Here is a 22,264-nt window from a genome sequence, read left to right as displayed (position 1 = left end):
TTTAGCTAATATCGTTACAAGTTTGATAAATATGAAGGTTGAACCCTCGATGGCCCTTGATTCAAAACATGATATGTGAACCTATTTGGTTTCATATTCGGTAAAATGAAAGTATTGGAATGTTCCTTGTCGCGAAAACGAGATTTTAGCCTATATGGTTAGAAGTTTGATAAATATGAAGGTTAAACTTGTCCCTATATATCCCTTCATGCGAAACATGATATTTGAACCTATTTTGTTTTAAATTTGGTAAATTGAACACATGCTTTTTCTCTCCTATCATATTGTTTCTCGATGACTCTTGTCGCAAAAATGAGGTTTTAGCATTTATGGTTACAAATATGAAATGAGAAGGTTGAACTTGTACCTCGATGTCCCTTGATGCGAAATATGATTTTTAAGCCGAGTTTGTTTGGATTTTGCTAAACTGGAAGTATGAAATGTGGTTCAATGATCCTCAAACCGAAAATGATTTTAGTTTAATATAAATTTGATAAATAGGAAAGTTAATATTTTGTTTCGATGACAGTTGACGCGATAATGTGATATTTGATTAAATGGGAAGAATTACGAAGCTTCTTGATTGATGGATCAATCGTTAAATATGCAGTTCTCTCAAGGTTAGTCGTGTAACACTTGTAAATTTAATTTCTTTAATCACCACAACATCTCTCTTTATTCATCTTTTTACCATTTGTTTTAGTTTGTTTAGATATTGAATTTTGTCGTCAAAATATAACCTCTTTCGTATGTTTTGTTTATTTTTTTTATCGATTGTCTTTTGAGTATATAACTTTGGAGTTTTTTTCTTTTTTATTTTATTGAGTTATGTCTTCTGTTTGCCGCGAAAAACAGATTTTAGCTTAAATGGTTACATGTTTGATAAATTGGAAGTTTGAACTTGTCCCTCCGTAAATATAAAGTATTGGGATGACCCTTGTCACAAAAACGAGATTTTAGCCTATGTGGTTACAAAGTTTGATAAATGGGAAGTTTGAAATTGTCTCTTGATGTCGTTTGATGTGAAACATGATATGTGAACCTATTTGTTTTTGTATTCGGTAAAATGAAAGTATTGGAATGGCCCTTGTCGCGAAAATTTGATTTTGGTATATATGCCTACAAGTTTGATAAATGAGAAGTTTGAACTTGACCATTGATGCGAAACATGAGGGGAAAATGAGATTTTAGCCTATATGGTTAGAAGTTTGATAAAGGTTGAACTTGTCCCTCGATGTCCCTTGATGCAAAATATGATATATGAAACTATTTGGTTTTGTATTCGGTAAAATGAAAGTGTATTGGAATGACCCTTGTCACAAAAATGAGATTTTAGCCTATACGGTTAGAAGTTTGATAAATATGAAGGTTGAATTTGTCCCTCGATGTCCTTTGATGCGTAACATAATATTGAACCTATTTGGTTTGAAATTATGTAAATAGAAAGTAATGAGATGATCCTTGCTGGGAAAACGAAATTTTAGCTAATATCGTTACAAGTTTGATAAATATGAAGGTTGAACCCTCGATGGCCCTTGATTCAAAACATGATATGTGAACCTATTTGGTTTCATATTCGGTAAAATGAAAGTATTGGAATGTTCCTTGTCGCGAAAACGAGATTTTAGCCTATATGGTTAGAAGTTTGATAAATATGAAGGTTAAACTTGTCCCTATATATCCCTTCATGCGAAACATGATATTTGAACCTATTTTGTTTTAAATTTGGTAAATTGAACGCATGCTTTTTCTCTCCTATCATATTGTTTCTCGATGACTCTTGTCGCAAAAATGAGGTTTTAGCATTTATGGTTACAAATATGAAATGAGAAGGTTGAACTTGTACCTCGATGTCCCTTGATGCGAAATATGATTTTTAAGCCGAGTTTGTTTGGATTTTGCTAAACTGGAAATATGAAATGTGGTTCAATGATCCTCAAACCGAAAATGATTTTAGTTTAATATAAATTTGATAAATAGGAAAGTTAATATTTTGTTTCGATGACAGTTGACGCGATAATGTGATATTTGATTAAATGGGAAGAATTACGAAGCTTCTTGATTGATGGATCAATCGTTAAATATGCAGTTCTCTCAAGGTTAGTCGTGTAACACTTGTAAATTTAATTTCTTTAATCACCACAACATCTCTCTTTATTCATCTTTTTACCATTTGTTTTAGTTTGTTTAGATATTGAATTTTGTCGTCTAAATATAACCTCTTTCGTATGTTTTGTTTATTTTTTTTATCGATTGTCTTTTGAGTATATAACTTTGGAGTTTTTTTCTTTTTTATTTTATTGAGTTATGTCTTCTGTTTGCCGCGAAAAACAGATTTTAGCTTAAATGGTTACATGTTTGATAAATTGGAAGTTTGAACTTGTCCCTCCGTAAATATAAAGTATTGGGATGACCCTTGTCACAAAAACGAGATTTTAGCCTATGTGGTTACAAAGTTTGATAAATGGGAAGTTTGAAATTGTCTCTTGATGTCGTTTGATGTGAAACATGATATGTGAACCTATTTGTTTTTGTATTCGGTAAAATGAAAGTATTGGAATGGCCCTTGTCGCGAAAATTTGATTTTGGTATATATGCCTACAAGTTTGATAAATGAGAAGTTTGAACTTGAGCATTGATGCGAAACATGAGGCGAAAATGAGATTTTAGCCTATATGGTTAGAAGTTTGATAAAGGTTGAACTTGTCCCTCGATGTCCCTTGATGCAAAATATGATATATGAAACTATTTGGTTTTGTATTCGGTAAAATGAAAGTGTATTGGAATGACCCTTGTCACAAAAATGAGATTTTAGCCTATATGGTTAGAAGTTTGATAAATATGAAGGTTGAATTTGTCCCTCGATGTCCTTTGATGCGTAACATAATATTGAACCTATTTGGTTTGAAATTATGTAAATAGAAAGTAATGAGATGATCCTTGCTGAGAAAACGAAATTTTAGCTAATATCGTTACAAGTTTGATAAATATGAAGGTTGAACCCTCGATGGCCCTTAATGCAAAACATGATATTTGAACCTATTTTGTTTCATATTCGGTAAAATGAAAGTATTGGAATGTTCCTTGTCGCGAAAACGAGATTTTAGCCTATATGGTTAGAAGTTTGATAAATATGAAGGTTGAACTTGTCCCTCTATATCCCTTCATGCGAAACATGATATTTGAACCTATTTTGTTTTAAATTTGGTAAATTGAACGCATGCTTTTTCTCTCCTATCATATTGTTTCTCGATGACTCTTGTCGCAAAAATGAGGTTTTAGCATTTATGGTTACAAATATGATAAATGAGAAGGTTGAACTTGTACCTCGATATCCCTTGATGCGAAATATGATTTTTAAGCCGAGTTTGTTTGGATTTTGCTAAACTGGAAGTATGAAAATGTGGTTCAATGATCCTCAAACCGAAAATGATTTTTGTTTAATATAAATTTGATAAATAGGAAAGTTAATATTTTGTTTCGATGACAGTTGACGCGATAATGTGATATTTGATTAAATGGGAAGAATTACGAAGCTTCTTGATTGATGGATCAATCGTTAAATATGCAGTTCTCTCAAGGTTAGTCGTGTAACACTTGTAAATTTAATTTCTTTAATCACCACAACATCTCTCTTTATTCATCTTTTTACCATTTGTTTTAGTTTGTTTAGATATTGAATTTTGTCGTCAAAATATAACCTCTTTCGTATGTTTTGTTTATTTTTTTTATCGATTGTCTTTTGAGTATATAACTTTGGAGTTTTTTTCTTTTTTATTTTATTGAGTTATGTCTTCTGTTTGCCGCGAAAAACAGATTTTAGCTTAAATGGTTACATGTTTGATAAATTGGAAGTTTGAACTTGTCCCTCCGTAAATATAAAGTATTGGGATGACCCTTGTCACAAAAACGAGATTTTAGCCTATATGGTTACAAAGTTTGATAAATGGGAAGTTTGAAATTGTCTCTTGATGTCGTTTGATGTGAAACATGATATGTGAACCTATTTGTTTTTGTATTCGGTAAAATGAAAGTATTGGAATGGCCCTTGTCGCGAAAATTTGATTTTGGTATATATGCCTACAAGTTTGATAAATGAGAAGTTTGAACTTGACCATTGATGCGAAACATGAGGCGAAAATGAGATTTTAGCCTATAAGGTTAGAAGTTTGATAAAGGTTGAACTTGTCCCTCGATGTCCCTTGATGCAAAATATGATATATGAAACTATTTGGTTTTGTATTCGGTAAAATGAAAGTGTATTGGAATGACCCTTGTCACAAAAATGAGATTTTAGCCTATATGGTTAGAAGTTTGATAAAGGTTGAACTTGTCCCTCGATGTCCCTTGATGCAAAATATGATATATGAAACTATTTGGTTTTGTATTCGGTAAAATGAAAGTGTATTGGAATGACCCTTGTCACAAAAATGAGATTTTAGCCTATATGGTTAGAAGTTTGATAAATATGAAGGTTGAATTTGTCCCTCGATGTCCTTTGATGCGTAACATAATATTGAACCTATTTGGTTTGAAATTATGTAAATAGAAAGTAATGAGATGATCCTTGCTGGGAAAACGAAATTTTAGCTAATATCGTTACAAGTTTGATAAATATGAAGGTTGAACCCTCGATGGCCCTTAATGCAAAACATGATATTTGAACCTATTTGGTTTCATATTCGGTAAAATGAAAGTATTGGAATGTTCCTTGTCGCGAAAACGAGATTTTAGCCTATATGGTTAGAAGTTTGATAAATATGAAGGTTGAACTTGTCCCTCTATATCCCTTCATGCGAAACATGATATTTGAACCTATTTTGTTTTAAATTTGGTAAATTGAACACATGCTTTTTCTCTCCTATCATATTGTTTCTCGATGACTCTTGTCGCAAAAATGAGGTTTTAGCATTTATGGTTACAAATATGATAAATGAGAAGGTTGAACTTGTACCTCGATATCCCTTGATGCGAAATATGATTTTTAAGCCGAGTTTGTTTGGATTTTGCTAAACTGGAAGTATGAAAATGTGGTTCAATGATCCTCAAACCGAAAATGATTTTTGTTTAATATAAATTTGATAAATAGGAAAGTTAATATTTTGTTTCGATGACAGTTGACGCGATAATGTGATATTTGATTAAATGGGAAGAATTACGAAGCTTCTTGATTGATGGATCAATCGTTAAATATGCAGTTCTCTCAAGGTTAGTCGTGTAACACTTGTAAATTTAATTTCTTTAATCACCACAACATCTCTCTTTATTCATCTTTTTACCATTTGTTTTAGTTTGTTTAGATATTGAATTTTGTCGTCAAAATATAACCTCTTTCGTATGTTTTGTTTATTTTTTTTATCGATTGTCTTTTGAGTATATAACTTTGTAGTTTTTTTCTTTTTTCTTTTATTGAGTTATGTCTTCTGTTTGCCGCGAAAAACAGATTTTAGCTTAAATGGTTACATGTTTGATAAATTGGAAGTTTGAACTTGTCCCTCCGTAAATATAAAGTATTGGGATGACCCTTGTCACAAAAACGAGATTTTAGCCTATATGGTTACAAAGTTTGATAAATGGGAAGTTTGAAATTGTCTCTTGATGTCGTTTGATGTGAAACATGATATGTGAACCTATTTGTTTTTGTATTCGGTAAAATGAAAGTATTGGAATGGCCCTTGTCGCGAAAATTTGATTTTGGTATATATGCCTACAAGTTTGATAAATGAGAAGTTTGAACTTGACCATTGATGCGAAACATGAGGCGAAAATGAGATTTTAGCCTATAAGGTTAGAAGTTTGATAAAGGTTGAACTTGTCCCTCGATGTCCCTTGATGCAAAATATGATATATGAAACTATTTGGTTTTGTATTCGGTAAAATGAAAGTGTATTGGAATGACCCTTGTCACAAAAATGAGATTTTAGCCTATATGGTTAGAAGTTTGATAAATATGAAGGTTGAATTTGTCCCTCGATGTCCTTTGATGCGTAACATAATATTGAACCTATTTGGTTTGAAATTATGTAAATAGAAAGTAATGAGATGATCCTTGCTGGGAAAACAAAATTTTAGCTAATATCGTTACAAGTTTGATAAATATGAAGGTTGAACCCTCGATGGCCCTTAATGCAAAACATGATATTTGAACCTATTTGGTTTCATATTCGGTAAAATGAAAGTATTGGAATGTTCCTTGTCGCGAAAACGAGATTTTAGCCTATATGGTTAGAAGTTTGATAAATATGAAGGTTGAACTTGTCCCTCTATATCCCTTCATGCGAAACATGATATTTGAACCTATTTTGTTTTAAATTTGGTAAATTGAACACATGCTTTTTCTCTCCTATCATATTGTTTCTCGATGACTCTTGTCGCAAAAATGAGGTTTTAGCATTTATGGTTACAAATATGATAAATGAGAAGGTTGAACTTGTACCTCGATATCCCTTGATGCGAAATATGATTTTTAAGCCGAGTTTGTTTGGATTTTGCTAAACTGGAAGTATGAAAATGTGGTTCAATGATCCTCAAACCGAAAATGATTTTAGTTTAATATAAATTTGATAAATAGGAAAGTTAATATTTTGTTTCGATGACAGTTGACGCGATAATGTGATATTTGATTAAATGGGAAGAATTACGAAGCTTCTTGATTGATGGATCAATCGTTAAATATGCAGTTCTCTCAAGGTTAGTCGTGTAACACTTGTAAATTTAATTTCTTTAATCACCACAACATCTCTCTTTATTCATCTTTTTACCATTTGTTTTAGTTTGTTTAGATATTGAATTTTGTCGTCAAAATATAACCTCTTTCGTATGTTTTGTTTATTTTTTTTATCGATTGTCTTTTGAGTATATAACTTTGGAGTTTTTTTCTTTTTTATTTTATTGAGTTATGTCTTCTGTTTGCCGCGAAAAACAGATTTTAGCTTAAATGGTTACATGTTTGATAAATTGGAAGTTTGAACTTGTCCCTCCGTAAATATAAAGTATTGGGATGACCCTTGTCACAAAAACGAGATTTTAGCCCATATGGTTACAAAGTTTGATAAATGGGAAGTTTGAAATTGTCTCTTGATGTCGTTTGATGTGAAACATGATATGTGAACCTATTTGTTTTTGTATTCGGTAAAATGAAAGTATTGGAATGGCCCTTGTCGCGAAAATTTGATTTTGGTATATATGCCTACAAGTTTGATAAATGAGAAGTTTGAACTTGACCATTGATGCGAAACATGAGGCGAAAATGAGATTTTAGCCTATATGGTTAGAAGTTTTATAAAGATTGAACTTGTCCCTCGATGTCCCTTGATGCAAAATATGATATATGAAACTATTTGGTTTTGTATTCGGTAAAATGAAAGTGTATTGGAATGACCCTTGTCACAAAAATGAGATTTTAGCCTATATGGTTAGAAGTTTGATAAATATGAAGGTTGAATTTGTCCCTCGATGTCCTTTGATGCGTAACATAATATTGAACCTATTTGGTTTGAAATTATGTAAATAGAAAGTAATGAGATGATCCTTGCTGGGAAAACGAAATTTTAGCTAATATCGTTACAAGTTTGATAAATATGAAGGTTGAACCCTCGATGGCCCTTAATGCAAAACATGATATTTGAACCTATTTGGTTTCATATTCGGTAAAATGAAAGTATTGGAATGTTCCTTGTCGCGAAAACGAGATTTTAGCCTATATGGTTAGAAGTTTGATAAATATGAAGGTTGAACTTGTCCCTCCATATCCCTTCATGCGAAACATGATATTTGAACCTATTTTGTTTTAAATTTGGTAAATTGAACACATGCTTTTTCTCTCCTATCATATTGTTTCTCGATGACTCTTGTCACAAAAATGAGGTTTTAGCATTTATGGTTACAAATATGATAAATGAGAAGGTTGAACTTGTACCTCGATATCCCTTGATGCGAAATATGATTTTTAAGCCGAGTTTGTTTGGATTTTGCTAAACTGGAAGTATGAAAATGTGGTTCAATGATCCTCAAACCGAAAATGATTTTTGTTTAATATAAATTTGATAAATAGGAAAGTTAATATTTTGTTTCGATGACAGTTGACGCGATAATGTGATATTTGATTAAATGGGAAGAATTACGAAGCTTCTTGATTGATGGATCAATCGTTAAATATGCAGTTCTCTCAAGGTTAGTCGTGTAACACTTGTAAATTTAATTTCTTTAATCACCACAACATCTCTCTTTATTCATCTTTTTACCATTTGTTTTAGTTTGTTTAGATATTGAATTTTGTCGTCAAAATATAATCTCTTTCGTATGTTTTGTTTATTTTTTTTATCGATTGTCTTTTGAGTATATAACTTTGGAGTTTTTTTCTTTTTTATTTTATTGAGTTATGTCTTCTGTTTGCCGCGAAAAACAGATTTTAGCTTAAATGGTTACATGTTTGATAAATTGGAAGTTTGAACTTGTCCCTCCGTAAATATAAAGTATTGGGATGACCCTTGTCACAAAAACGAGATTTTAGCCTATATGGTTACAAAGTTTGATAAATGGGAAGTTTGAAATTGTCTCTTGATGTCGTTTGATGTGAAACATGATATGTGAACCTATTTGTTTTTGTATTCGGTAAAATGAAAGTATTGGAATGGCCCTTGTCGCGAAAATTTGATTTTGGTATATATGCCTACAAGTTTGATAAATGAGAAGTTTGAACTTGACCATTGATGCGAAACATGAGGCGAAAATGAGATTTTAGCCTATAAGGTTAGAAGTTTGATAAAGGTTGAACTTGTCCCTCGATGTCCCTTGATGCAAATTATGATATATGAAACTATTTGGTTTTGTATTCGGTAAAATGAAAGTGTATTGGAATGACCCTTGTCACAAAAATGAGATTTTAGCCTATATGGTTAGAAGTTTGATAAATATGAAGGTTGAATTTGTCCCTCGATGTCCTTTGATGCGTAACATAATATTGAACCTATTTGGTTTGAAATTATGTAAATAGAAAGTAATGAGATGATCCTTGCTGGGAAAACGAAATTTTAGCTAATATCGTTACAAGTTTGATAAATATGAAGGTTGAACCCTTGATGGCCCTTAATGCAAAACATGATATTTGAACCTATTTGGTTTCATATTCGGTAAAATGAAAGTATTGGAATGTTCCTTGTCGCGAAAACGAGATTTTAGCCTATATGGTTAGAAGTTTGATAAATATGAAGGTTGAACTTGTCCCTCTATATCCCTTCATGCGAAACATGATATTTGAACCTATTTTGTTTTAAATTTGGTAAATTGAACACATGCTTTTTCTCTCCTATCATATTGTTTCTCGATGACTCTTGTCACAAAAATGAGGTTTTAGCATTTATGGTTACAAATATGATAAATGAGAAGGTTGAACTTGTACCTCGATATCCCTTGATGCGAAATATGATTTTTAAGCCGAGTTTGTTTGGATTTTGCTAAACTGGAAGTATGAAAATGTGGTTCAATGATCCTCAAACCGAAAATGATTTTTGTTTAATATAAATTTGATAAATAGGAAAGTTAATATTTTGTTTCGATGACAGTTGACGCGATAATGTGATATTTGATTAAATGGGAAGAATTACGAAGCTTCTTGATTGATGGATCAATCGTTAAATATGCAGTTCTCTCAAGGTTAGTCGTGTAACACTTGTAAATTTAATTTCTTTAATCACCACAACATCTCTCTTTATTCATCTTTTTACCATTTGTTTTAGTTTGTTTAGATATTGAATTTTGTCGTCAAAATATAATCTCTTTCGTATGTTTTGTTTATTTTTTTTATCGATTGTCTTTTGAGTATATAACTTTGGAGTTTTTTTCTTTTTTATTTTATTGAGTTATGTCTTCTGTTTGCCGCGAAAAACAGATTTTAGCTTAAATGGTTACATGTTTGATAAATTGGAAGTTTGAACTTGTCCCTCCGTAAATATAAAGTATTGGGATGACCCTTGTCACAAAAACGAGATTTTAGCCTATATGGTTACAAAGTTTGATAAATGGGAAGTTTGAAATTGTCTCTTGATGTCGTTTGATGTGAAACATGATATGTGAACCTATTTGTTTTTGTATTCGGTAAAATGAAAGTATTGGAATGGCCCTTGTCGCGAAAATTTGATTTTGGTATATATGCCTACAAGTTTGATAAATGAGAAGTTTGAACTTGACCATTGATGCGAAACATGAGGCGAAAATGAGATTTTAGCCTATAAGGTTAGAAGTTTGATAAAGGTTGAACTTGTCCCTCGATGTCCCTTGATGCAAAATATGATATATGAAACTATTTGGTTTTGTATTCGGTAAAATGAAAGTGTATTGGAATGACCCTTGTCACAAAAATGAGATTTTAGCCTATATGGTTAGAAGTTTGATAAATATGAAGGTTGAATTTGTCCCTCGATGTCCTTTGATGCGTAACATAATATTGAACCTATTTGGTTTGAAATTATGTAAATAGAAAGTAATGAGATGATCCTTGCTGGGAAAACGAAATTTTAGCTAATATCGTTACAAGTTTGATAAATATGAAGGTTGAACCCTCGATGGCCCTTAATGCAAAACATGATATTTGAACCTATTTGGTTTCATATTCGGTAAAATGAAAGTATTGGAATGTTCCTTGTCGCGAAAACGAGATTTTAGCCTATATGGTTAGAAGTTTGATAAATATGAAGGTTGAACTTGTCCCTCTATATCCCTTCATGCGAAACATGATATTTGAACCTATTTTGTTTTAAATTTGGTAAATTGAACACATGCTTTTTCTCTCCTATCATATTGTTTCTCGATGACTCTTGTCGCAAAAATGAGGTTTTAGCATTTATGGTTACAAATATGATAAATGAGAAGGTTGAACTTGTACCTCGATATCCCTTGATGCGAAATATGATTTTTAAGCCGAGTTTGTTTGGATTTTGCTAAACTGGAAGTATGAAAATGTGGTTCAATGATCCTCAAACCGAAAATGATTTTTGTTTAATATAAATTTGATAAATAGGAAAGTTAATATTTTGTTTCGATGACAGTTGACGCGATAATGTGATATTTGATTAAATGGGAAGAATTACGAAGCTTCTTGATTGATGGATCAATCGTTAAATATGCAGTTCTCTCAAGGTTAGTCGTGTAACACTTGTAAATTTAATTTCTTTAATCACCACAACATCTCTCTTTATTCATCTTTTTACCATTTGTTTTAGTTTGTTTAGATATTGAATTTTGTCGTCAAAATATAACCTCTTTCGTATGTTTTGTTTATTTTTTTTATCGATTGTCTTTTGAGTATATAACTTTGGAGTTTTTTTCTTTTTTATTTTATTGAGTTATGTCTTCTGTTTGCCGCGAAAAACAGATTTTAGCTTAAATGGTTACATGTTTGATAAATTGGAAGTTTGAACTTGTCCCTCCGTAAATATAAAGTATTGGGATGACCCTTGTCACAAAAACGAGATTTTAGCCCATATGGTTACAAAGTTTGATAAATGGGAAGTTTGAAATTGTCTCTTGATGTCGTTTGATGTGAAACATGATATGTGAACCTATTTGTTTTTGTATTCGGTAAAATGAAAGTATTGGAATGGCCCTTGTCGCGAAAATTTGATTTTGGTATATATGCCTACAAGTTTGATAAATGAGAAGTTTGAACTTGACCATTGATGCGAAACATGAGGCGAAAATGAGATTTTAGCCTATATGGTTAGAAGTTTTATAAAGATTGAACTTGTCCCTCGATGTCCCTTGATGCAAAATATGATATATGAAACTATTTGGTTTTGTATTCGGTAAAATGAAAGTGTATTGGAATGACCCTTGTCACAAAAATGAGATTTTAGCCTATATGGTTAGAAGTTTGATAAATATGAAGGTTGAATTTGTCCCTCGATGTCCTTTGATGCGTAACATAATATTGAACCTATTTGGTTTGAAATTATGTAAATAGAAAGTAATGAGATGATCCTTGCTGGGAAAACGAAATTTTAGCTAATATCGTTACAAGTTTGATAAATATGAAGGTTGAACCCTCGATGGCCCTTAATGCAAAACATGATATTTGAACCTATTTGGTTTCATATTCGGTAAAATGAAAGTATTGGAATGTTCCTTGTCGCGAAAACGAGATTTTAGCCTATATGGTTAGAAGTTTGATAAATATGAAGGTTGAACTTGTCCCTCCATATCCCTTCATGCGAAACATGATATTTGAACCTATTTTGTTTTAAATTTGGTAAATTGAACACATGCTTTTTCTCTCCTATCATATTGTTTCTCGATGACTCTTGTCGCAAAAATGAGGTTTTAGCATTTATGGTTACAAATATGATAAATGAGAAGGTTGAACTTGTACCTCGATATCCCTTGATGCGAAATATGATTTTTAAGCCGAGTTTGTTTGGATTTTGCTAAACTGGAAGTATGAAAATGTGGTTCAATGATCCTCAAACCGAAAATGATTTTTGTTTAATATAAATTTGATAAATAGGAAAGTTAATATTTTGTTTCGATGACAGTTGACGCGATAATGTGATATTTGATTAAATGGGAAGAATTACGAAGCTTCTTGATTGATGGATCAATCGTTAAATATGCAGTTCTCTCAAGGTTAGTCGTGTAACACTTGTAAATTTAATTTCTTTAATCACCACAACATCTCTCTTTATTCATCTTTTTACCATTTGTTTTAGTTTGTTTAGATATTGAATTTTGTCGTCAAAATATAATCTCTTTCGTATGTTTTGTTTATTTTTTTTATCGATTGTCTTTTGAGTATATAACTTTGGAGTTTTTTTCTTTTTTATTTTATTGAGTTATGTCTTCTGTTTGCCGCGAAAAACAGATTTTAGCTTAAATGGTTACATGTTTGATAAATTGGAAGTTTGAACTTGTCCCTCCGTAAATATAAAGTATTGGGATGACCCTTGTCACAAAAACGAGATTTTAGCCTATATGGTTACAAAGTTTGATAAATGGGAAGTTTGAAATTGTCTCTTGATGTCGTTTGATGTGAAACATGATATGTGAACCTATTTGTTTTTGTATTCGGTAAAATGAAAGTATTGGAATGGCCCTTGTCGCGAAAATTTGATTTTGGTATATATGCCTACAAGTTTGATAAATGAGAAGTTTGAACTTGACCATTGATGCGAAACATGAGGCGAAAATGAGATTTTAGCCTATAAGGTTAGAAGTTTGATAAAGGTTGAACTTGTCCCTCGATGTCCCTTGATGCAAATTATGATATATGAAACTATTTGGTTTTGTATTCGGTAAAATGAAAGTGTATTGGAATGACCCTTGTCACAAAAATGAGATTTTAGCCTATATGGTTAGAAGTTTGATAAATATGAAGGTTGAATTTGTCCCTCGATGTCCTTTGATGCGTAACATAATATTGAACCTATTTGGTTTGAAATTATGTAAATAGAAAGTAATGAGATGATCCTTGCTGGGAAAACGAAATTTTAGCTAATATCGTTACAAGTTTGATAAATATGAAGGTTGAACCCTTGATGGCCCTTAATGCAAAACATGATATTTGAACCTATTTGGTTTCATATTCGGTAAAATGAAAGTATTGGAATGTTCCTTGTCGCGAAAACGAGATTTTAGCCTATATGGTTAGAAGTTTGATAAATATGAAGGTTGAACTTGTCCCTCTATATCCCTTCATGCGAAACATGATATTTGAACCTATTTTGTTTTAAATTTGGTAAATTGAACACATGCTTTTTCTCTCCTATCATATTGTTTCTCGATGACTCTTGTCACAAAAATGAGGTTTTAGCATTTATGGTTACAAATATGATAAATGAGAAGGTTGAACTTGTACCTCGATATCCCTTGATGCGAAATATGATTTTTAAGCCGAGTTTGTTTGGATTTTGCTAAACTGGAAGTATGAAAATGTGGTTCAATGATCCTCAAACCGAAAATGATTTTTGTTTAATATAAATTTGATAAATAGGAAAGTTAATATTTTGTTTCGATGACAGTTGACGCGATAATGTGATATTTGATTAAATGGGAAGAATTACGAAGCTTCTTGATTGATGGATCAATCGTTAAATATGCAGTTCTCTCAAGGTTAGTCGTGTAACACTTGTAAATTTAATTTCTTTAATCACCACAACATCTCTCTTTATTCATCTTTTTACCATTTGTTTTAGTTTGTTTAGATATTGAATTTTGTCGTCAAAATATAATCTCTTTCGTATGTTTTGTTTATTTTTTTTATCGATTGTCTTTTGAGTATATAACTTTGGAGTTTTTTTCTTTTTTATTTTATTGAGTTATGTCTTCTGTTTGCCGCGAAAAACAGATTTTAGCTTAAATGGTTACATGTTTGATAAATTGGAAGTTTGAACTTGTCCCTCCGTAAATATAAAGTATTGGGATGACCCTTGTCACAAAAACGAGATTTTAGCCTATATGGTTACAAAGTTTGATAAATGGGAAGTTTGAAATTGTCTCTTGATGTCGTTTGATGTGAAACATGATATGTGAACCTATTTGTTTTTGTATTCGGTAAAATGAAAGTATTGGAATGGCCCTTGTCGCGAAAATTTGATTTTGGTATATATGCCTACAAGTTTGATAAATGAGAAGTTTGAACTTGACCATTGATGCGAAACATGAGGCGAAAATGAGATTTTAGCCTATAAGGTTAGAAGTTTGATAAAGGTTGAACTTGTCCCTCGATGTCCCTTGATGCAAAATATGATATATGAAACTATTTGGTTTTGTATTCGGTAAAATGAAAGTGTATTGGAATGACCCTTGTCACAAAAATGAGATTTTAGCCTATATGGTTAGAAGTTTGATAAATATGAAGGTTGAATTTGTCCCTCGATGTCCTTTGATGCGTAACATAATATTGAACCTATTTGGTTTGAAATTATGTAAATAGAAAGTAATGAGATGATCCTTGCTGGGAAAACGAAATTTTAGCTAATATCGTTACAAGTTTGATAAATATGAAGGTTGAACCCTCGATGGCCCTTAATGCAAAACATGATATTTGAACCTATTTGGTTTCATATTCGGTAAAATGAAAGTATTGGAATGTTCCTTGTCGCGAAAACGAGATTTTAGCCTATATGGTTAGAAGTTTGATAAATATGAAGGTTGAACTTGTCCCTCTATATCCCTTCATGCGAAACATGATATTTGAACCTATTTTGTTTTAAATTTGGTAAATTGAACACATGCTTTTTCTCTCCTATCATATTGTTTCTCGATGACTCTTGTCGCAAAAATGAGGTTTTAGCATTTATGGTTACAAATATGATAAATGAGAAGGTTGAACTTGTACCTCGATATCCCTTGATGCGAAATATGATTTTTAAGCCGAGTTTGTTTGGATTTTGCTAAACTGGAAGTATGAAAATGTGGTTCAATGATCCTCAAACCGAAAATGATTTTTGTTTAATATAAATTTGATAAATAGGAAAGTTAATATTTTGTTTCGATGACAGTTGACGCGATAATGTGATATTTGATTAAATGGGAAGAATTACGAAGCTTCTTGATTGATGGATCAATCGTTAAATATGCAGTTCTCTCAAGGTTAGTCGTGTAACACTTGTAAATTTAATTTCTTTAATTACCACAACATCTCTCTTTATTCATCTTTTTACCATTTGTTTTAGTTTGTTTAGATATTGAATTTTGTCGTCAAAATATAATCTCTTTCGTATGTTTTGTTTATTTTTTTTATCGATTGTCTTTTGAGTATATAACTTTGGAGTTTTTTTCTTTTTTATTTTATTGAGTTAAGTCTTCTGTTTGCCGCGAAAAACAGATTTTAGCTTAAATGGTTACATGTTTGATAAATTGGAAGTTTGAACTTGTCCCTCCGTAAATATAAAGTATTGGGATGACCCTTGTCACAAAAACGAGATTTTAGCCTATATGGTTACAAAGTTTGATAAATGGGAAGTTTGAAATTGTCTCTTGATGTCGTTTGATGTGAAACATGATATGTGAACCTATTTGTTTTTGTATTCGGTAAAATGAAAGTATTGGAATGGCCCTTGTAGCGAAAATTTGATTTTGGTATATATGCCTACAAGTTTGATAAATGAGAAGTTTGAACTTGACCATTGATGCGAAACATGAGGCGAAAATGAGATTTTAGCCTATATGGTTAGAAGTTTGATAAAGGTTGAACTTGTCCCTCGATGTCCCTTGATGCAAAATATGATATATGAAACTATTTGGTTTTGTATTTGGTAAAATGAAAGTGTATTGGAATGACCCTTGTCACAAAAATGAGATTTTAGCCTATATGGTTAGAAGTTTGATAAATATGAAGGTTGAATTTGTCCCTCGATGTCCTTTGATGCGTAACATAATATTGAACCTATTTGGTTTGAAATTATGTAAATAGAAAGTAATGAGATGATCCTTGCTGGGAAAACGAAATTTTAGCTAATATCGTTACAAGTTTGATAAATATGAAGGTTGAACCCTCGATGGCCCTTGATTCAAAACATGATATGTGAACCTATTTGGTTTCATATTCGGTAAAATGAAAGTATTGGAATGTTCCTTGTCGCGAAAACGAGATTTTAGCCTATATGGTTAGAAGTTTGATAAATATGAAGGTTAAACTTGTCCCTCTATATCCCATCATGCGAAACATGATATTTGAACCTATTTTGTTTTAAATTTGGTAAATTGAACACATGCTTTTTCTCTCCTATCATATTGTTTCTCGATGACTCTTGTCGCAAAAATGAGGTTTTAGCATTTATGGTTACAAATATGAAATGAGAAGGTTGAACTTGTACCTCGATGTCCCTTGATGCGAAATATGATTTTTAAGCCGAGTTTGTTTGGATTTTGCTAAACTGGAAGTTTGAAAATGTGGTTCAATGATCCTCAAACCGAAAATGATTTTTGTTTAATATAAATTTGATAAATAGGAAAGTTAATATTTTGTTTCGATGACAGTTGACGCGATAATGTGATATTTGATTAAATGGGAAGAATTACGAAGCTTCTTGATTGATGGATCAATCGTTAAATATGCAGTTCTCTCAAGGTTAGTCGTGTAACACTTGTAAATTTAATTTCTTTAATCACCACAACATCTCTCTTTATTCATCTTTTTACCATTTGTTTTAGTTTGTTTAGATATTGAATTTTGTCGTCAAAATATAACCTCTTTCGTATGTTTTGTTTATTTTTTTTATCGATTGTCTTTTGAGTATATAACTTTGGAGTTTTTTTCTTTTTTATTTTATTGAGTTATGTCTTCTGTTTGCCGCGAAAAACAGATTTTAGCTTAAATGGTTACATGTTTGATAAATTGGAAGTTTGAACTTGTCCCTCCGTAAATATAAAGTATTGGGATGACCCTTGTCACAAAAACGAGATTTTAGCCTATATGTTTACAAAGTTTGATAAATGGGAAGTTTGAAATTGTCTCTTGATGTCGTTTGATGTGAAACATGATATGTGAACCTATTTGTTTTTGTATTCGGTAAAATGAAAGTATTGGAATGGCCCTTGTCGCGAAAATTTGATTTTGGTATATATGCCTACAAGTTTGATAAATGAGAAGTTTGAACTTGACCATTGATGCGAAACATGAGGCGAAAATGAGATTTTAGCCTATATGGTTAGAAGTTTGATAAAGGTTGAACTTGTCCCTCGATGTCCCTTGATGCAAAATATGATATATGAAACTATTTGGTTTTGTATTTGGTAAAATGAAAGTGTATTGGAATGACCCTTGTCACAAAAATGAGATTTTAGCCTATATGGTTAGAAGTTTGATAAATATGAAGGTTGAATTTGTCCCTCGATGTCCTTTGATGCGTAACATAATATTGAACCTATTTGGTTTGAAATTATGTAAATAGAAAGTAATGAGATGATCCTTGCTGGGAAAACGAAATTTTAGCTAATATCGTTACAAGTTTGATAAATATGAAGGTTGAACCCTCGATGGCCCTTGATTCAAAACATGATATGTGAACCTATTTGGTTTCATATTCGGTAAAATGAAAGTATTGGAATGTTCCTTGTCGCGAAAACGAGATTTTAGCCTATATGGTTAGAAGTTTGATAAATATGAAGGTTAAACTTGTCCCTCTATATCCCTTCATGCGAAACATGATATTTGAACATATTTTGTTTTAAATTTGGTAAATTGAACACATGCTTTTTCTCTCCTATCATATTGTTTCTCGATGACTCTTGTCGCAAAAATGAGGTTTTAGCATTTATGGTTACAAATATGAAATGAGAAGGTTGAACTTGTACCTCGATGTCCCTTGATGCGAAATATGATTTTTAAGCCGAGTTTGTTTGGATTTTGCTAAACTGGAAGTATGAAATGTGGTTCAATGATCCTCAAACTGAAAATGATTTTAGTTTAATATAAATTTGATAAATAGGAAAGTTAATATTTTGTTTCGATGACAGTTGACGCGAAAATGTGATATTTGATTAAATGGGAAGAAATAGGAAGCTTCTTGATTGATGGATCAATCGTTAAATATGCAGTTCTCTCAAGGTTAGTCGTGTAACACTTGTAAATTTAATTTCTTTAATCACCACAACATCTCTCTTTATTCATCTTTTTACCATTTGTTTTAGTTTGTTTAGATATTGAATTTTGTCGTCAAAATATAACCTCTTTCGTATGTTTTGTTTATTTTTTTTATCGATTGTCTTTTGAGTATATAACTTTGGAGTTTTTTTCTTTTTTATTTTATTGAGTTATGTCTTCTGTTTACCGCGAAAAACAGATTTTAGCTTAAATGGTAACATGTTTGATAAATTGGAAGTTTGAACTTGTCCCTCCTTAAATATAAAGTATTGGGATGACCCTTGTCACAAAAACGAGATTTTAGCCTATATGGTTACAAAGTTTGATAAATGGGAAGTTTGAAATTGTCTCTTGATGTCGTTTGATGTGAAACATGATATGTGAACCTATTTGTTTTTGTATTCGGTAAAATGAAAGTATTGGAATGGCCCTTGTCGCGAAAATTTGATTTTGGTATATATGCCTACAAGTTTGATAAATGAGAAGTTTGAACTTGACCATTGATGCGAAACATGAGGCGAAAATGAGATTTTAGCCTATATGGTTAGAAGTTTTATAAAGATTGAACTTGTCCCTCGATGTCCCTTGATGCAAAATATGATATATGAAACTATTTGGTTTTGTATTCGGTAAAATGAAAGTGTATTGGAATGACCCTTGTCACAAAAATGAGATTTTAGCCTATATGGTTAGAAGTTTGATATATATGAAGGTTGAATTTGTCCCTCGATGTCCTTTGATGCGTAACATAATATTGAACCTATTTGGTTTGAAATTATGTAAATAGAAAGTAATGAGATGATCCTTGCTGGGAAAACGAAATTTTAGCTAATATCGTTACAAGTTTGATAAATATGAAGGTTGAACCCTCGATGGCCCTTGATTCAAAACATGATATGTGAACCTATTTGGTTTCATATTCGGTAAAATGAAAGTATTGGAATGTTCCTTGTCGCGAAAACGAGATTTTAGCCTATATGGTTAGAAGTTTGATAAATATGAAGGTTAAACTTGTCCCTCTATATCCCTTCATGCGAAACATGATATTTGAACATATTTTGTTTTAAATTTGGTAAATTGAACACATGCTTTTTCTCTCCTATCATATTGTTTCTCGATGACTCTTGTCGCAAAAATGAGGTTTTAGCATTTATGGTTACAAATATGAAATGAGAAGGTTGAACTTGTACCTCGATGTCCCTTGATGCGAAATATGATTTTTAAGCCGAGTTTGTTTGGATTTTGCTAAACTGGAAGTATGAAATGTGGTTCAATGATCCTCAAACTGAAAATGATTTTAGTTTAATATAAATTTGATAAATAGGAAAGTTAATATTTTGTTTCGATGACAGTTGACGCGAAAATGTGATATTTGATTAAATGGGAAGAAATATGAAGCTTCTTGATTGATGGATCAATCGTTAAATATGCAGTTCTCTCAAGGTTAGTCGTGTAACACTTGTAAATTTAATTTCTTTAATCACCACAACATCTCTCTTTATTCATCTTTTTACCATTTGTTTTAGTTTGTTTAGATATTGAATTTTGTCGTCAAAATATAACCTCTTTCGTATGTTTTGTTTATTTTTTTTATCGATTGTCTTTTGAGTATATAACTTTGGAGTTTTTTTCTTTTTTATTTTATTGAGTTATGTCTTCTGTTTACCGCGAAAAACAGATTTTAGCTTAAATGGTAACATGTTTGATAAATTGGAAGTTTGAACTTGTCCCTCCTTAAATATAAAGTATTGGGATGACCCTTGTCACAAAAACGAGATTTTAGCCTATATGGTTACAAAGTTTGATAAATGGGAAGTTTGAAATTGTCTCTTGATGTCGTTTGATGTGAAACATGATATGTGAACCTATTTGTTTTTGTATTCGGTAAAATGAAAGTATTGGAATGGCCCTTGTCGCGAAAATTTGATTTTGGTATATATGCCTACAAGTTTGATAAATGAGAAGTTTGAACTTGACCATTGATGCGAAACATGAGGCGAAAATGAGATTTTAGCCTATATGGTTAGAAGTTTTATAAAGATTGAACTTGTCCCTCGATGTCCCTTGATGCAAAATATGATATATGAAACTATTTGGTTTTGTATTCGGTAAAATGAAAGTGTATTGGAATGACCCTTGTCACAAAAATGAGATTTTAGCCTATATGGTTAGAAGTTTGATATATATGAAGGTTGAATTTGTCCCTCGATGTCCTTTGATGCGTAACATAATATTGAACCTATTTGGTTTGAAATTATGTAAATAGAAAGTAATGAGATGATCCTTGCTGGGAAAACGAAATTTTAGCTAATATCGTTACAAGTTTGATAAATATGAAGGTTGAACCCTCGATGGCCCTTGATTCAAAACATGATATGTGAACCTATTTGGTTTCATATTCGGTAAAATGAAAGTATTGGAATGTTCCTTGTCGCGAAAACGAGATTTTAGCCTATATGGTTAGAAGTTTGATAAATATGAAGGTTAAACTTGTCCCTCTATATCCCTTCATGCGAAACATGATATTTGAACATATTTTGTTTTAAATTTGGTAAATTGAACACATGCTTTTTCTCTCCTATCATATTGTTTCTCGATGACTCTTGTCGCAAAAATGAGGTTTTAGCATTTATGGTTACAAATATGAAATGAGAAGGTTGAACTTGTACCTCGATGTCCCTTGATGCGAAATATGATTTTTAAGCCGAGTTTGTTTGGATTTTGCTAAACTGGAAGTATGAAATGTGGTTCAATGATCCTCAAACTGAAAATGATTTTAGTTTAATATAAATTTGATAAATAGGAAAGTTAATATTTTGTTTCGATGACAGTTGACGCGAAAATGTGATATTTGATTAAATGGGAAGAAATATGAAGCTTCTTGATTGATGGATCAATCGTTAAATATGCAGTTCTCTCAAGGTTAGTCGTGTAACACTTGTAAATTTAATTTCTTTAATCACCACAACATCTCTCTTTATTCATCTTTTTACCATTTGTTTTAGTTTGTTTAGATATTGAATTTTGTCGTCAAAATATAACCTCTTTCGTATGTTTTGTTTATTTTTTTTATCGATTGTCTTTTGAGTATATAACTTTGGAGTTTTTTTCTTTTTTATTTTATTGAGTTATGTCTTCTGTTTACCGCGAAAAACAGATTTTAGCTTAAATGGTAACATGTTTGATAAATTGGAAGTTTGAACTTGTCCCTCCTTAAATATAAAGTATTGGGATGACCCTTGTCACAAAAACGAGATTTTAGCCTATATGGTTACAAAGTTTGATAAATGGGAAGTTTGAAATTGTCTCTTGATGTCGTTTGATGTGAAACATGATATGTGAACCTATTTGTTTTTGTATTCGGTAAAATGAAAGTATTGGAATGGCCCTTGTCGCGAAAATTTGATTTTGGTATATATGCCTACAAGTTTGATAAATGAGAAGTTTGAACTTGACCATTGATGCGAAACATGAGGCGAAAATGAGATTTTAGCCTATATGGTTAGAAGTTTTATAAAGATTGAACTTGTCCCTCGATGTCCCTTGATGCAAAATATGATATATGAAACTATTTGGTTTTGTATTCGGTAAAATGAAAGTGTATTGGAATGACCCTTGTCACAAAAATGAGATTTTAGCCTATATGGTTAGAAGTTTGATATATATGAAGGTTGAATTTGTCCCTCG

The 22,264-nt window shown here is 31.4% G+C and overlaps 1 long non-coding RNA gene across 1 annotated transcript in view; it reads left to right on the top strand.

Moving 5' to 3' along the window:
- LOC146946874 (uncharacterized) overlaps positions 1 to 18,609 on the top strand; it is a 51,195-nt gene extending 32,586 nt beyond the window's left edge. Inside the window, exon 2 of the long non-coding RNA XR_015028292.1 lies at positions 18,451 to 18,609. This is a non-coding gene — a long non-coding RNA (uncharacterized LOC146946874). The remainder of the gene's footprint in view (positions 1 to 18,450) is intronic.
- Positions 18,610 to 22,264: the final 3,655 nt, after the last annotated feature.

This window comes from Medicago sativa, chromosome 2 (genome assembly GCF_051527215.1).
Source record: "Medicago sativa cultivar Bolivia chromosome 2, Bolivia_mono, whole genome shotgun sequence".
Taxonomy (NCBI): Eukaryota; Viridiplantae; Streptophyta; class Magnoliopsida; order Fabales; family Fabaceae; genus Medicago; species Medicago sativa.
This window is presented reverse-complemented; position numbering and strand designations above follow the sequence as displayed.